We start from the raw sequence: 5026 nt of genomic DNA on the forward strand, positions 1-5026 counted from the left end.
GGGAGGAGGGGGTTAGGGGGCTCTCCTCCCCCTAATCCCCCCTCCTCCCCTGCCCGCCCTCCTCGGCTCTCGGCCGCCCAGCCCGTGGCACGCACGGCACTGGAGAGAGGATGGAAGCAGTCGCTTGGCGCGCGCCGGGGCTGGCCCCGAATCCAGCGAGCTAACCGAGCTAACCGGTGACCGAGCCGGAGCTGGAGCTGGAAGAGGGCTCGAGGGCTGGCAGGCGAAGGAGCGGGAGCCACAGCCGGAGCCAGTGTCCGAGTCCCGCTGCCGCCGCTGTCCCGGGCATGGGGTTCTGGTACTTGGCGGCTGCCACGAGCGCAGGAGGGCGATCCCCGAGAGCCGGGGGAGGCTGGTCTGGGGACAGTGCCGGCGGGCAGAGGAGGGCGAGCTCCTAGGAAGTAAGTTCGGCTTGGCCCGGAGGCTGGGGAGGAACTGGTGAAGGCGGGGAGGAGGGAAGGAGCAAGCTTGGAAGGAAGGACTCTGGAAGGAGGATACCCCGAGTCGGGCTCCCTGCTGGGGAAGGAGAACTGAGCTCTCTGGGCGCTCCGCAGCCCCGGCTCCAGGAGTTTGGCTGTGCCGCCAGATTTAGGGGCGGCTCTCAGCAGCTGGCAGACACACCTGGCTACCAGGGGACTGGGATGGGGGCGAGAGTATCCCGCATCACTCCACCATCCTTCAGTCTGCTTACTTCTCTACCCCGGACCTCTACCCCTTTTCAGCTGTCTTTCCCTGTATCCCCGACCTTCCAAAGAAGCCGTCTCAAAGCAGCCCTCCCCATCCCCTCCCCTGTGCCTCCTCCTACTACCCTGACCAACTCCTAGGTTTCTCCAGGATGCCTTGCCATTCTGTACCGTACCAGAGCTTTCCCAAGCTGGCCCCTGCACAGATCGCTCTCCGGTGTTCCTCTTTCCCTTCCTTTCCCTATCCCCTATGTAACACACACACACACACACACACACACACACACACACGCAGAGAGAGAGAGAGAGAGAGAGAGAGAGAGAGAGAGAGAGAGAGAGAGAGAGAGAGAGAGAGACTCTCACTTGCTCAGCCCCCTCGTTAGCATCGCTGCTTCCTCCCAACACCTCTTCATCCCCGATCCCTTCCCTAGACATCCCTGTCTCCCCGGACCTTCTCCTTCCCCAGGCCCGTTCATTTCCGTCTTTGCCTAAGCAGAGAAACTTTCCGTCCCCCAGCCTCTGTGCTGGCCTCCCAAAGGGACAGCGCAGGGGTGGAGTGGGGAAGGGGCGTGAGATCCGAAAAAGAGGGAGAAGAGGGCCAGGCATCGGAGTGCTGGGGGAGGGGGCACCGAAGGGAGAGGAAGAACCCATGGGGAGTAAAAGAAGGGGAAAAAAAGAAAAGAAAAGATGCTGTGCCCCCGGAGCAGCTGGAGACTGTGGCCTGGAGAAGGGGCTTCGCTCTTCCGTGGCGGCCCCCTCCTCTCCCCCGGCTCCTCGGCCGGGGCTGGGAGGGCGCTCACCCCTCCTTGGTTTACTTTTTTTAGAAGCTGTTGTTATGTTAATGAGTGGTTGGGCCTGGGTAGGGGTGGGGAGCAGCGGGCGTCCCTGGGGGCGTAACTGCCAATCAGGTGCACCCACCTCCTTCTCCGACTGCTCTCCACTGTGTGTTTGCCAACGTGTGACCAAGCTGAGATTTTGGTGGTCTTTTCCTATCCTCCTGTCCGACCCCCCCTCCCCACAAGTCCTCATTGTTGGGGGTCGGTATGGGCTCCTCCGGCAGGCGGCGGGGCTTGGGGGATGGATGGAAGGGGCGGGGGCGGCGCTGGGGTCTGACCGAGCAGGCGTTTAGCCGCGACTGGCGATCCGTCACCGTCTTAATGTTCCCCTACGATTCACCAGAATGAAGAACCAGAGACGCTTGTTTATATATTATTTATCTTCATGAAAAAGAGGGATCCCCAGAGCAAGAGGGCGGGTTGAGCGAGGGCTTGGAGAGGAAAGCAGCAGCTTCCCTCCAGCTGGGGACAGTGTGTGCTTCGGTGTCTGCGTGCCCCTGCTGCCCCGCTCCAGGCAGGCTGGGTGAGCGGCTGCCTGCAGAGGCCGGGGGTGGGGGGAGCGTTCAAGGGGGCAGTTAGAGGACCCCCCCCCACACACACACATACCTTCCCCACTTTAGCGGTGTTGATGATTTTGAATAGGGGCCTGGTGGGGGTTTCTCTGATACTTCATAACACTTAACACATTTTCAAGTAATCATATAAATTAAAGGTGGTTACTTCCAGAACCCCCTAATTATCTAGTTCACGTTTGCACATTTATGTGCCAATTATAGGTCTGTGTTAAATCCATAAAATTATAAACCTTCTCCACCCCCTGAATTAACCCCCATTGTTTTATTATCCCAATGAGACGAGATTCTGATTGGAGCTTGAAATGTACCTTGAAGAAAGCTAGATGGGGAGGGATAGTTATTAGAGGGAGAAGAGGAGAAAGAGAGATTTGAGGGGGGAGAAGAGAGGAAGAGGGAAAAGACAGGAGAGGAGGGAAGAGAGAAAGGGAGGGGAAGTGGAGAGGGGAGGGAGCAGGAATAAGGAGTTGAGGGATACAGAGAGCACAGAATGAGAAATGAGTGGCGAACAGCGGAGAAGAAAGGACTCAGGAGAGATGTAGTGGAGAAAGAAATAATAACTTGAATTTGTAGCCTTTAAGGTTACAAAGTGATTTGCATGTTTTAGCCCAGGAAAGAAACATAGGAGGGGACTGGGAGATATGAAAGAAAGAGAGGAGGGAGGAAGCAGGGCAAGGCTGGAGGGCCTCACAGGGCCCTTCTCCCAGTCTTGACCAGCTTTGGGTGACTATTGCTGAAATTGGCAGGATGAGAGCCGATCTTGATTTCCTATTGAGAAGAGCAGGGCCCAATCAGAGTCCTGTGAGCATGAAAGTCAACTTTTAAGCAATCAGAATGTGGTCTGAAGATGTCCTTGATTGAATCCCAGGATGCAAACTAGTATACATAGGATCTCAAAGTAATGGCTTTTGAAGCTGCATTGTTCCCCACACAGATAGGCCCAAAGCAACCCTAGGGAAGGCTGCTGGAATTTCACATGCTGGGGGAGGGAAGGATTTTCTCTGTAAGTCTGGCAGGAGAAACCATGGGAGAGTGAGTCACTCACTGCCAAGTGGGGGAAGGGACTGAGAATGTGAAATGCAAACATTGTGTAGCCAGAGCTGTGGCCAGGGCTATTTGGGAGTTTGGAAGTAGGGGGAACATCCAAGAGTAATGGGGAAAAGTTGGAACTCCGTCCATCAGAATGGCAATTTCTCCAAAAGCAGATTTAGAAGCTTTCTTATTTTTATTTTTTGAAAGGACATTTCTTTGGTGGCTTCTTTCAGGTCTGAATAGGCCCAAGTGAAACATTCAATCATGTTCATTGTATTCGACAATAAAAACGGAATAAAAATTACTTCTCGTTGATGGGACTCATCTCACAAGCTGTTTCCCAGTATGTCTCATCTGCAGACTAGGCCATTGTGCAAAGCTTCCGAGGATGAGACTTGTATCGCCTAGTGTTCATTTCCTTTTCACCAAACCAGACACCAATATGTTTCTTGTGCCTCTTCTGCCCTGGACAATGCTTAGGTACAAAGATGTCTGAATTGACACTTGTTGAAACAGAGCAATTTTTTAAAAATGCCTTTGGTGGACGTCTAAGGTCTCAAGCCATAATTAAAGGCAAATTAATTTGAGACAAGCAGCCATTAATTTTAGTCATTCATTTGATTATTGAATGCTAGAGCTGAAAGGAATGTTTGACATTAGAATATTTGAACATAGAATATATTAAGTAAAAATGGGCAGAGACCTTAGAACATGTAATGACCTATTTGGGATAGACCTTCGAACATTAGAGATAGAGTTTGTCTGGGGAACCTTAGAACACAGAATGTCAGAGTTGAGAAGGGCCTCAGGAAAACAATGTGTTAGGAGGCAAAGGAACTTTAGAATGTTGGATGTTAGAGCTGGAAAATGGGCATCCTAGTCAAGGTGATTTGATGGTCTCAATTAGTAAAGGATGGCCCAATGTATAAAGCACAGTATGCCAGGTACTTTTCTCTCTGTAACCCACCCAGGGTAGGTAGGTACTAAAGATGATCCTTTATTTTACAGATAAGAGAAAATGTTAGCTCAGGGAAGCTAGATGACATTCAAGCCTAGAAAGCTCATTCATTGTTAAGTGAACTAGGGTGTGCTGGGGCTTTGGCCCCAGTTTTTGAAACGGAGTGCATATATGTGTGTGTGTGTGTGTGTGTGCGTGTGTGTGTGTGTGTGTGACCTTGAACAAGTCCCTTTCTTTCTCCGGGGCTTGATTTCCTCCTTTGGAAAATGAGATTTTTGACCCAGTTGAGATCTTATATCCCTCCCAGCCTTATGATCTTACATTCTGAGGTCCTCCTCTTCCTTTCTATGTTCCAAGGACCCTTCTGGACCCCTCCTCCCCCATTCTATTTTCTATGACCCCTTCCAACTTCCCCATTCTGTGTTTGAAGGCATCGTCCAATTCCTGATGCTTTGGGGTTTTTTGTTCTGTATAACCTCAGTGAAAACAGTCATTAAAGCAGCCACCTAAATACTTCCTAGATGTTAGATGAAAAATGTTCAAGTCACTATTTTTATTCTAACATGTATATTTTCTCCATTTAGATTCCAGATAGGGAAAGGTTTTGGTTCAGGAAACATAAAGCTCCTCTGGCTTCTTTTTCATGAAATATGTAGCATAGTCTATGGGAAAGAAATTGCCAGCTTTGCTTTTATTATTATTATTTTATTTTATTTGAAACCAACATACAGCCAATCTATGATGCCAGTAGGGGATTCTCATAAAGAGACAGGCAAACAGAAATAGAATTCTGCTGAATAAAGTGTGTACAGTTAAAATTATGTGCAGTTTTCTTTTCTTTTCTTTTCTTTTCTTTTCTTTTCTTTTCTTTTCTTTTCTTTTCTTTTCTTTTCTTTTCTTTTCTTTTCTTTTCTTTTCTTTTCTTTTCTTTTCTTTTCTTTTCTT

The 5026-nt window shown here is 49.9% G+C and overlaps 1 protein-coding gene across 1 annotated transcript in view; it reads left to right on the forward strand.

Annotated features, from left to right (window-relative positions):
• Window positions 1-90: 90 nt before the first annotated feature.
• LOC138164937 (disabled homolog 1-like) overlaps window positions 91-5026 on the forward strand; it is a 483687-nt gene continuing 478751 nt past the window's right edge. The window contains exon 1 of the mRNA XM_069092919.1: window positions 91-401. The gene's annotated coding sequence lies outside the window, so the exon portion shown is untranslated. The remainder of the gene's footprint in view (window positions 402-5026) is intronic.

Source organism: Petaurus breviceps, unplaced genomic scaffold (genome assembly GCF_028583685.1).
Source record: "Petaurus breviceps papuanus isolate PSGF00001 unplaced genomic scaffold, PetGlider_PUasm1.0 207, whole genome shotgun sequence".
Classification (NCBI taxonomy): Eukaryota; Metazoa; Chordata; class Mammalia; order Diprotodontia; family Petauridae; genus Petaurus; species Petaurus breviceps.